The sequence below is a fragment of the Hemiscyllium ocellatum genome, chromosome 32 (assembly GCF_020745735.1).
Source record: "Hemiscyllium ocellatum isolate sHemOce1 chromosome 32, sHemOce1.pat.X.cur, whole genome shotgun sequence".
Lineage (NCBI taxonomy): Eukaryota > Metazoa > Chordata > Chondrichthyes > Orectolobiformes > Hemiscylliidae > Hemiscyllium > Hemiscyllium ocellatum.
Genome location: NC_083432.1, coordinates 43,651,236 through 43,663,634, shown reverse-complemented (window position 1 = coordinate 43,663,634; position 12,399 = coordinate 43,651,236). Strand labels below are relative to the sequence as shown.

At 48.9% G+C, this 12,399-nt stretch overlaps 2 non-coding genes across 2 annotated transcripts; both read right to left on the bottom strand.

The window, feature by feature from the left end:
- Window positions 1–4,598: 4,598 nt before the first annotated feature.
- Window positions 4,599–4,670, bottom strand: trnac-gca (transfer RNA cysteine (anticodon GCA)). The gene has a single exon. It is a non-coding gene; the product is annotated as a tRNA-Cys (tRNA).
- Window positions 4,671–8,371: 3,701 nt separating this feature from the next.
- Window positions 8,372–8,443, bottom strand: trnac-gca (transfer RNA cysteine (anticodon GCA)). Its single transcript has one exon. It is a non-coding gene; the product is annotated as a tRNA-Cys (tRNA).
- Between the last annotated feature and the right edge of the window lie 3,956 nt (window positions 8,444–12,399).

The following is a 12,399-nucleotide window of genomic DNA, read 5'->3' as shown; positions in this document are numbered from 1 at the left end:
GCAATGGAAATGGCTGAGTGGCAGAGTTTAAATGGATGTAAGTTATTGCGCAAATGCCCTCCGAACTGACATCAGCTCTGAACGAATGCACGTGCAAGGCTTTCAAGCTCTCGTTTCGGCACTGCAGTGCTACATTGCAACATCTCACGACGCAACACGGATCTTCGTGTCCTTCAGCTGTTCATCACAGAAGGAACTTTGCCGTGGTCGTTGAATGCGGGAAGAAAACACCCCTTCCAAGGTGTTCCCTGTGCAGAGGGGTAAACGGCAGATCCTCGATGCACTGCTCACGTGTAAAGGGGGCACCCAGATTTGAACTGAGGACCTCTTGATCTGCAGTCAAATGCTCTACCACTTGGCTACACCCCCCCCATGTGCCCAACGCACTGCATGTTCACACTTTCCACATACTACAGTGACAATTGTCTAAAACACCTCTCTTGTCTGCGCCGTGCAACAGTTTACGTGCAGCAGAGATGTTTTGTATGTGAAACCTATTTCCAAAATGACTGTCTGACTTGAATAGCATTTGCATCGGCAATGGAAATGGCTGAGTGGCAGAGTTTAATTGGACGTAAGTTATTGCGCAAATGCCCTCCGAACTGACATCAGCTCTGAACGAATGCACATGCAAGGCTTTCAAGCTCTCGTTTCGGCACTGCAGTGCTACATTGCAACATCTCACGAGGCAACACGGATCTTCGTGTCCTTCAGCTGTTCATCACAGAAGGAACTTTGCCGTGGTCGTTGAATGCGGGAAGAAAACACCCCTTCCAAGGAGTTCCCGGTGCAGAGGGGCGAACGGCAGATCCTCGATGCACTGCTCACGTGTAAAGGGGGCACCCAGATTTGAACTGGGGACCTCTTGATCTGCAGTCAAATGCTCTACCACTGAGCTACACCCCCCAGGTGCCCAACGCACTGCATGTTCACACTTTCCACATACTACAGTGACAATTGTCTAAAACACCTCTCTTGTCTGCGCGTTCCAACAGTTTACGTGCAGCAGAGATGTTTTGTATGTGAAACCTATTTCCAAAATGACTGTCTGACTTCAATAGCATTTGCATCGGCAATGGAAATGGCTGAGTGGCAGAGTTTAAATGGACGTACGTTATTGCGCAAATGCGCTCCGAACTGACATCAGCTCTGAACGAATGCACATGCAAGGCTTTCAAGCTCTCGTTTCGGCACTGCAGTGCTACATTGCAACATCTCACGAGGCAACACGGATCTTCGTGTCCTTCAGCTGTTCATCACAGAAGGAACTTTGCCGTGGTCGTTGAATGCGGGAAGAAAACACCCCTTCCAAGGTGTTCCCGTTGCAGAGGGGTGAACGGCAGATCCTCGATGCACTGCTCACGTGTAAAGGGGGCACCCAGATTTGAACTGGGGACCTCTTGATCTGCAGTCAAATGCTCTACCACTGAGCTACACCCCCCATGGGCCCAACGCACTGCATGTTCACACTTTGCACATACTACAGTGACAATTGTCTAAAACACCTCTCTTGTCTGCGCCTTTCAACAGTTTACGTGCAGCAGAGATGTTTTGTATGTGAAACCTATTTCCAAAATGACTGTCTGACTTCAATAGCATTTGCATCGGCAATGGAAATGGCTGAGTGGCAGAGTTTAAATGGACGTAAGTTATTGCGCAAATGCCCTCCGAACTGACATCAGCTCTGAACGAATGCACATGCAAGGCTTTCAAGCTCTGGTTTCGGCACTGCCGTGCTCCATTGCAACATCTCACGACGCAACACGGATCTTCGAGTCCTTCAGCTGTTCATCACAGAAGGAACTTTGCCGTGGTCGTTGAATGCGGGAAGAAAACACCCCTTCCCAGGTGTTCCCTGTGCAGAGGGGTAAACGGCAGATCCTCGATGCACTGCTCACGTGTAAAGGGGGCACCCAGATTTGAACTGGGGACCTCTTGATCTGCAGTCAAATGCTCTACCACTGAGCTACACCCCCCAGGCGGAAAACACGTTGCATGCTCACACTTTCCACATACTACAGTGACAATTGTCTAAAACACCTCTCTTGTCTGCGCCTTTCAACAGTTTACGTGCAGCAGAGATGTTTTGTATGTGAAACCTATTTCCAAAATGACTGTCTGACTTCAATAGCATTTGCATCGGCAATGGAAATGGCTGAGTGGCAGAGTTTAATTGGACGTAAGTTATTGCGCAAATGCCCTCCGAACTGACATCAGCTCTGAACGAATGCACATGCAAGGCTTTCAAGCTCTCGTTTCGGCACTGCAGTGCTACATTGCAACATCGCAACATCTCACGAGGCAACACGGATCTTCGTGTCCTTCAGCTGTTCATCACCGAAGGAACTTTGCCGTGGTCGTTGAATGCGGGAAGAAAACACCCCTTCCAAGGAGTTCCCGGTGCAGAGGGGTGAACGGCAGATCCTCGATGCACTGCTCACGTGTAAAGGGGGCACCCAGATTTGAACTAGGGACCTCTTGATCTGCAGTCAAATGCTCTACCACTGAGCTACACCCCCCATGTGCCCAACGCACTGCATGTTCACACTTTCCACATACTACAGTGACAATTGTCTAAAACACCTCTCTTGTCGGCGCCTTTCAACAGTTTATGTGCAGCAGAGATGTTTTGTATGTGAAACCTATTTCCAAAATGACTGTCTGACTTCAATAGCATTTGCATCGGCAATGGAAATGGCTGAGTGGCAGAGTTTAAATGGACGTAAGTTATTGCGCAAATGCCCTCCGAACTGACATCAGCTCTGAACGAATGCACATGCAAGGCTTTCAAGCTCTCGTTTCGGCACTGCAGTGCTACATTGCAACATCTCACGAGGCAACACGGATCTTCGTGTCCTTCAGCTGTTCATCACAGAAGGAACTTTGCCGTGGTCGTTGAATGCGGGAAGAAAACACCCCTTCCAAGGAGTTCCCGGTGCAGAGGGGTGAACGGCAGATCCTCTGTGCACTGCTCACGTGTAAAGGGGGCACCCAGATTTAAACTGGGGACTTCTTGATTTGCAGTCAAATGCTCTACCACTGAGCTACACCCCCCCATGGGCCCAACGCACTGCATGTTCACACTTTGCACATACTACAGTGACAATTGTCTTAAACACCTCTCTTGTCTGCCCCTTTCAACAGTTTACGTGCAGCAGAGATGTTTTGTATGTGAAACCTATTTCCAAAATGACTGTCTGACTTCAATAGCATTTGCATCGGCAATGGAAATGGCTGAGTGGCAGAGTTTAAATGGACGTAAGTTATTGCGCAAATGCCCGCCGAACTGACATCAGCTCTGAACGAATGCACATGCTAGGCTTTCAAGCTCTCAGTTTCGGCACTGCAGTGCTACATTGCAACATCGCAACATCTCACGAGGCAACACGGATCTTCGTGTCCTTCAGCTGTTCATCACAGAAGGAACTTTGCCGTGGTCGTTGAATGCGGGAAGAAAACACCCCTTCCAAGGAGTTCCCGGTGCAGAGGGGTAAACGGCAGATCCTCGATGCACTGCTCACGTGTAAAGGGGGCACCCAGATTTGAACTGGGGACCTCTTGATCTGCAGTCAAATGCTCTTCCACTGAGCTACACCCCCCAGTTGGGGAACGCGCTGCATGCTCACACTTTCCACATACTACAGTGACAATTGTCTAAAACACCTCTCTTGTCTGCGCCTTTCAACAGTTTACGTGCAGCAGAGATGTTTTGTATGTGAAACCTATTTCCAAAATGACTGTCTGACTTGAATAGCATTTGCATCGGCAATGGAAATGGCTGAGTGGCAGAGTTTAATTGGACGTAAGTTATTGCGCAAATGCCCTACGAACTGACATCAGCTCTGAACGAATGCACATGCAAGGCTTTCAAGCTCTCGTTTCGGCACTGCAGTGCTACATCGCAACATCTCACGAGGCAACACGGATCTTCGTGTCCTTCAGCTGTTCATCACAGAAGGAACTTTGCCGTGGTCGTTGAATGCGGGAAGAAAACACCCCTTCCAAGGAGTTCCCGGTGCAGAGGGGTGAACGGCAGATCCTCGATGCACTGCTCACGTGTAAAGGTGACACCCAGATTTAAACTGGGGACCTCTTGATCTGCAGTCAAATGCTCTACCACTGAGCTACACCCCCCCATGGGCCCAACGCACTGCATGTTCACACTTTGCACATACTACAGTGACAATTGTCTTAAACACCTCTCTTGTCTGCGCCTTTCAACAGTTTACGTGCAGCAGAGATGTTTTGTATGTGAAACCTATTTCCAAAATGACTGTCTGACTTCAATAGCATTTGCATCGGCAATGGAAATGGCTGAGTGGCAGAGTTTAAATGGATGTAAGTTATTGCGCAAATGCCCTCCGAACTGACATCAGCTCTGAACGAATGCACGTGCAAGGCTTTCAAGCTCTCGTTTCGGCACTGCAGTGCTACATTGCAACATCTCACGAGGCAACACGGATCTTCGTGTCCTTCAGCTGTTCATCACAGAAGGAACTTTGCCGTGGTCGTTGAATGCGGGAAGAAAACACCCCTTCCAAGGTGTTCCCGGTGCAGAGGGGTGAACGGCAGATCCTCGATGCACTGCTCACGTGTAAAGGGGGCACCCAGATTTGAACTGGGGACCTCTTGATCTGCAGTCAAACGCTCTACCACTGAGCTACACCCCCCAGGCGCACCACGCACTGCATGTTTACACTTTCCACATACTACAGTGACAATTGTCTAAAACACCTCTCTTGTCTGCGCCTTTCAACAGTTTACGTGCAGCAGAGATGTTTTGTATGTGAAACCTATTTCCAAAATGACTGTCTGACTTCAATAGCATTTGCATCGGCAATGGAAATGGCTGAGTGGCAGAGTTTAATTGGACCTAAGTTATTGCGCAAATGCCCTCCGAACTGACATCAGCTCTGAACGAATGCACATGCAAGGCTTTCAAGCTCTCGTTTCGGCACTGCAGTGCTACATTGCAACATCGCAACATCTCACGAGGCAACACGGATCTTCGTGTCCTTCAGCTGTTCATCACAGAAGGAACTTTGCCGTGGTCGTTGAATGCGGGAAGAAAACACCCCTTCCAAGGAGTTCCCGGTGCAGAGGGGTGAACGGCAGATCCTCGATGCACTGCTCACGTGTAAAGGTGACACCCAGATTTAAACTGGGGACCTCTTGATTTGCAGTCAAATGCTCTACCACTGAGCTACACCCCCCCATGGGCCCAACGCACTGCATGTTCACACTTTCCACATACTACAGTGACAATTGTCTTAAACACCTCTCTTGTCTGCGCCTTTCAACAGTTTACATGCAGCAGAGATGTTTTGTATGTGAAACCTATTTCCAAAATGACTGTCTGACTTCAATAGCATTTGCATCGGCAATGGAAATGGCTGAGTGGCAGAGTTTAAATGGATGTAAGTTATTGCGCAAATGCCCTCCGAACTGACATCAGCTCTAAACGAATGCACGTGCAAGGCTTTCAAGCTCTCGTTTCGGCACTGCAGTGCTACATTGCAACATCTCACGACGCAACACGGATCTTCGTGTCCTTCAGCTGTTCATCACAGAAGGAACTTTGCCGTGGTCGTTGAATGCGGGAAGAAAACACCCCTTCCAAGGTGTTCCCTGTGCAGAGGGGTAAACGGCAGATCCTCGATGCACTGCTCACGTGTAAAGGGGGCACCCAGATTTGAACTGGGGACCTCTTGATCTGCAGTCAAATGCTCTACCACTGAGCTACACCCCCCATGGGCCCAACGCACTGCATGTTCACACTTTGCACATACTACAGTGACAATTGTCTAAAACACCTCTCTTGTCTGCGCCTTTCAACAGTTTACGTGCAGCAGAGATGTTTTGTATGTGAAACCTATTTCCAAAATGACTGTCTGACTTCAATAGCATTTGCATCGGCAATGGAAATGGCTGAGTGGCAGAGTTTAAATGGACGTAAGTTATTGCGCAAATGCCCTCCGAACTGACATCAGCTCTGAACGAATGCACATGCAAGGCTTTCAAGCTCTGGTTTCGGCACTGCCGTGCTCCATTGCAACATCTCACGACGCAACACGGATCTTCGAGTCCTTCAGCTGTTCATCACAGAAGGAACTTTGCCGTGGTCGTTGAATGCGGGAAGAAAACACCCCTTCCCAGGTGTTCCCTGTGCAGAGGGGTAAACGGCAGATCCTCGATGCACTGCTCACGTGTAAAGGGGGCACCCAGATTTGAACTGGGGACCTCTTGATCTGCAGTCAAATGCTCTACCACTGACCTACACCCCCCAGTTGGGGAACGCGCTGCATGCTTACACTTTCCACATACTACAGTGACAAATGTCTAAAACACCTCTCTTGTCTGCGCCTTTCAACAGTTTACGTGCAGCAGAGATGTTTTGTATGTGAAACCTATTTCCAAAATGACTGTCTGACTTCAATAGCATTTGCATCAGCAATGGCAAATGGCTGAGTGGCAGAGTTTAAATGGACGTAAGTTATTGCGCAAATGCCCTCCGACCTGACATCAGCTCTGAACGAATGCACATGCAAGGCTTTCAAGCTCTCGTTTCGGCACTGCAGTGCTGCATTGCAACATCTCACGAGGCAACACGGATCTTCGTGTCCTTCAGCTGTTCATCACAGAAGGAACTTTGCCGTGGTCGTTGAATGCGGGAAGAAAACACCCCTTCCAAGGTGTTCCCGGTGCAGAGGGGTGAACGGCAGATCCTCGATGCACTGCTCACGTGTAAAGGGGGCACCTAGATTTGAACTGGAGATCTCTTGATCTGCAGTCCAATGCTCTACCACTGAGCTACACCCCCCAAGGCGGAAAACACGTTGCATGCTCACACTTTCCACATACTACAGTGACAATTGTCTAAAACACCTCCCTTGTCTGCGCCTTTCAACAGTTTACGTGCAGCAGAGATGTTTTGTATGTGAAACCTATTTCCAAAATGACTGTCTGACTTCAATAGCATTTGCATCGGCAATGGAAATGGCTGAGTGGCAGAGTTTAATTGGACCTAAGTTATTGCGCAAATGCCCTCCGAACTGACATCAGCTCTGAACGAATGCACATGCAAGGCTTTCAAGCTCTCGTTTCGGCACTGCAGTGCTACATTGCAACATCGCAACATCTCACGAGGCAACACGGATCTTCGTGTCCTTCAGCTGTTCATCACAGAAGGAACTTTGCCGTGGTCGTTGAATGCGGGAAGAAAACACCCCTTCCACAGTGTTCCCGGTGCAGAGGGGTGAACGGCAGATCCTCGATGCACTGCTCACGTGTAAAGGTGACACCCAGATTTAAACTGGGGACCTCTTGATTTGCAGTCAAATGCTCTACCACTGAGCTACACCCCCCCATGGGCCCAACGCACTGCATGTTCACACTTTGCACATACTACAGTGACAATTGTCTTAAACACCTCTCTTGTCTGCGCCTTTCAACAGTTTACGTGCAGCAGAGATGTTTTGTATGTGAAACCTATTTCCAAAATGACTGTCTGACTTCAATAGCATTTGCATCTGCAATGGAAATGGCTGAGTGGCAGAGTTTAAATGGATGTAAGTTATTGCGCAAATGCCCTCCGAACTGACATCAGCTCTGAACGAATGCACGTGCAAGGCTTTCAAGCTCTCGTTTCGGCACTGCAGTGCTACATTGCAACATCTCACGAGGCAACACGGATCTTCGTGTCCTTCAGCTGTTCATCACAGAAGGAACTTTGCCGTGGTCGTTGAATGCGGGAAGAAAACACCCCTTCCAAGGTGTTCCCTGTGCAGAGGGGTAAACGGCAGATCCTCGATGCACTGCTCACGTGTAAAGGGGGCACCCAGATTTGAACTGAGGACCTCTTGATCTGCAGTCAAATGCTCTACCACTGAGCTACACCCCCCATGTGCCCAACGCACTGCATGTTCACACTTTCCACATACTACAGTGACAATTGTCTAAAACACCTCTCTTGTCTGCGCCTTTCAACAGTTTACGTGCAGCAGAGATGTTTTGTATGTGAAACCTATTTCCAAAATGACTGTCTGACTTCAATAGCATTTGCATCGGCAATGGAAATGGCTGAGTGGCAGAGTTTAATTGGACCTAAGTTATTGCGCAAATGCCCTCCGAACTGACATCAGCTCTGAACGAATGCACATGCAAGGCTTTCAAGCTCTCGTTTCGGCACTGCAGTGCTACATTGCAACATCGCAACATCTCACGAGGCAACACGGATCTTCGTGTCCTTCAGCTGTTCATCACAGAAGGAACTTTGCCGTGGTCGTTGAATGCGGGAAGAAAACACCCCTTCCAAGGAGTTCCCGGTGCAGAGGGGTGAACGGCAGATCCTCGATGCACTGCTCACGTGCAAAGGGGGCACCCAGATTTGAACTGGGGACCTCTTGATCTGCAGTCAAACGCTCTACCACTGAGCTACACCCCCCATGTGCCCAACGCACTGCATGTTCACACTTTCCACATACTACAGTGACAATTGTCTAAAACACCTCTCTTGTCTGCGCCTTTCAACAGTTTACGTGCAGCAGAGATGTTTTGTATGTGAAACCTATTTCCAAAATGACTGTCTGACTTCAATAGCATTTGCATCGGCAATGGAAATGGCTGAGTGGCAGAGTTTAATTGGACGTAAGTTATTGCGCAAATGCCCTACGAACTGACATCAGCTCTGAACGAATGCACATGCAAGGCTTTCAAGCTCTCGTTTCGGCACTGCAGTGCTACATTGCAACATCTCACGAGGCAACACGGATCTTCGTGTCCTTCAGCTGTTCATCACAGAAGGAACTTTGCCGTGGTCGTTGAATGCGGGAAGAAAACACCCCTTCCAAGGAGTTCCCGGTGCAGAGGGGCGAACGGCAGATCCTCGATGCACTGCTCACGTGTAAAGGGGGCACCCAGATTTGAACTGGGGACCTCTTGATCTGCAGTCAAATGCTCTACCACTGAGCTACACCCCCCAGGTGCCCAACGCACTGCATGTTCACACTTTCCACATACTACAGTGACAATTGTCTAAAACACCTCTCTTGTCTGCGCCTTTCAACAGTTTACGTGCAGCAGAGATGTTTTGTATGTGAAACCTATTTCCAAAATGACTGTCTGACTTCAATAGCATTTGCATCGGCAATGGAAATGGCTGAGTGGCAGAGTTTAATTGGACCTAAGTTATTGCGCAAATGCCCTCCGAACTGACATCAGCTCTGAACGAATGCACATGCAAGGCTTTCAAGCTCTCGTTTCGGCACTGCAGTGCTACATTGCAACATCGCAACATCTCACGAGGCAACACGGATCTTCGTGTCCTTCAGCTGTTCATCACAGAAGGAACTTTGCCGTGGTCGTTGAATGCGGGAAGAAAACACCCCTTCCAAGGAGTTCCCGGTGCAGAGGGGTGAACGGCAGATCCTCGATGCACTGCTCACGTGTAAAGGTGACACCCAGATTTAAACTGGGGACCTCTTGATTTGCAGTCAAATGCTCTACCACTGAGCTACACCCCCCATGGGCCCAACGCACTGCATGTTCACACTTTCCACATACTACAGTGACAATTGTCTAAAACACCTCTCTTGTCTGCGCCTTTCAACAGTTTACGTGCAGCAGAGATGTTTTGTATGTGAAACCTATTTCCAAAATGACTGTCTGACTTCAATAGCATTTGCATCGGCAATGGAAATGGCTGAGTGGCAGAGTTTAATTGGACCTAAGTTATTGCGCAAATGCCCTCCGAACTGACATCAGCTCTGAACGAATGCACATGCAAGGCTTTCAAGCTCTCGTTTCGGCACTGCAGTGCTACATTGCAACATCGCAACATCTCACGAGGCAACACGGATCTTCGTGTCCTTCAGCTGTTCATCACAGAAGGAACTTTGCCGTGGTCGTTGAATGCGGGAAGAAAACACCCCTTCCAAGGAGTTCCCGGTGCAGAGGGGTGAACGGCAGATCCTCGATGCACTGCTCACGTGTAAAGGTGACACCCAGATTTAAACTGGGGACCTCTTGATTTGCAGTCAAATGCTCTACCACTGAGCTACACCCCCCATGGGCCCAACGCACTGCATGTTCACACTTTGCACATACTACAGTGACAATTGTCTAAAACACCTCTCTTGTCTGCGCCTTTCAACAGTTTACGTGCAGCAGAGATGTTTTGTATGTGAAACCTATTTCCAAAATGACTGTCTGACTTCAATAGCATTTGCATCGGCAATGGAAATGGCTGAGTGGCAGAGTTTAAATGGATGTAAGTTATTGCGCAAATGCCCACCGAACTGACATCAGATCTGAACGAATGCACGTGCAAGGCTTTCAAGCTCTCGTTTCGGCACTGCAGTGCTACATTGCAACATCTCACGACGCAACACGGATCTTCGTGTCCTTCAGCTGTTCATCACAGAAGGAACTTTGCCGTGGTCGTTGAATGCGGGATGAAAACACCCCTTCCAAGGTGTTCCCTGTGCAGAGGGGTAAACGGCAGATCCTCGATGCACTGCTCACGTGTAAAGGGGGCACCCAGATTTGAACTGAGGACCTCTTGATCTGCAGTCAAATGCTCTACCACTTGGCTACACCCCCCCATGTGCCCAACGCACTGCATGTTCACACTTTCCACATACTACAGTGACAATTGTCTAAAACACCTCTGTTGTCTGCGCCTTTCAACAGTTTACGTGCAGCAGAGATGTTTTGTATGTGAAACCTATTTCCAAAATGACTGTCTGACTTCAATAGCATTTGCATCGGCAATGGAAATGGCTGAGTGGCAGAGTTTAAATGGATGTAAGTTATTGCGCAAATGCGCTCCGAACTGACATCAGCTCTGAACGAATGCACATGCAAGGCTTTCAAGCTCTCGTTTCGGCACTGCAGTGCTACATTGCAACATCTCACGAGGCAACACGGATCTTCGTGTCCTTCAGCTGTTCATCACAGAAGGAACTTTGCCGTGGTCGTTGAATGCGGGAAGAAAACACCCCTTCCAAGGAGTTCCCGTTGCAGAGGGGTGAACGGCAGATCCTCGATGCACTGCTCACGTGTAAAGGGGGCACCCAGATTTGAACTGGGGACCTCTTGATCTGCAGTCAAATGCTCTACCACTGAGCTACACCCCCCATGGGCCCAACGCACTGCATGTTCACACTTTCCACATACTACAGTGACAATTGTCTAAAACACCTCTCTTGTCTGCGCCTTTCAACAGTTTACGTGCAGCAGAGATGTTTTCTATGTGAAACCTATTTCCAAAATGACTGTCTGACTTCAATAGCATTTGCATCGGCAATGGAAATGGCTGAGTGGCAGAGTTTAAAAGGGCGTAAGTTATTGCGCAAATGCCCTCCGAACTGACATCAGCTCTGAACGAATGCACATGCAAGGCTTTCAAGCTCTCGTTTCGGCACTGCAGTGCTACATTGCAACATCTCACGAGGCAACACGGATCTTCGTGTCCTTCAGCTGTTCATCACAGAAGGAACTTTGCCGTGGTCGTTGAATGCGGGAAGAAAACACCCCTTCCAAGGAGTTCCCTGTGCAGAGGGGTGAACGGCAGATCCTCGCTGCACTGCTCACGTGTAAAGGCGACACCCAAATTTGAACTGGCGACCTCTTGATCTGCAGTCAAATGCTCTACCACCGAGCTACACCCCCCAGGTGCCCAACGCACTGCATGTTCACACTTTCCACATACTACAGTGACAATTGTCTAAAACACCTCTCTTGTCTGCGCTTTTCAACAGTTTACGTGCAGCAGAGATGTTTTGTATTTGAAACCTATTTCCAAAATGACTGTCTGACTTCAATAGCATTTGCGTCGGCAATGGAACTGGCTGAGTGGCAGAGTTTAAATGGACGTAAGTTATTGCGCAAATGCCCTCCGAACTGACATCAGCTCTGAACGAATGCACATGCAAGGCTTTCAAGCTCTCGTTTCGGCACTGCAGTGCTGCATTGCAACATCTCACGAGGCAACACGGATCTTCGTGTCCTTCAGCTGTTCATCACAGAAGGAACTTTGCCGTGGTCGTTGAATGCGGGAAGAAAACACCCCTTCCAAGGTGTTCCCTGTGCAGAGGGGTAAACGGCAGGTCCTCGATGCGCTGCTCACGTGTAAAGGGGGCACCCAGATTTGAACTGGGGACCTCTTGATCTGCAGTCAAATGCTCTACCACTGAGCTACACCCCCCATGTGCCCAACGCACTGCATGTTCACACTTTCCACATACTACAGTGACAATTGTCTAAAACACCTCTCTTGTCTGCGCCTTTCAACAGTTTACGTGCAGCAGAGATGTTTTGTATGTGAAACCTATTTCCAAAATGACTGTCTGACTTCAATAGCATTTGCATCGGCAATGGAAATGGCTGAGTGGCAGAGTT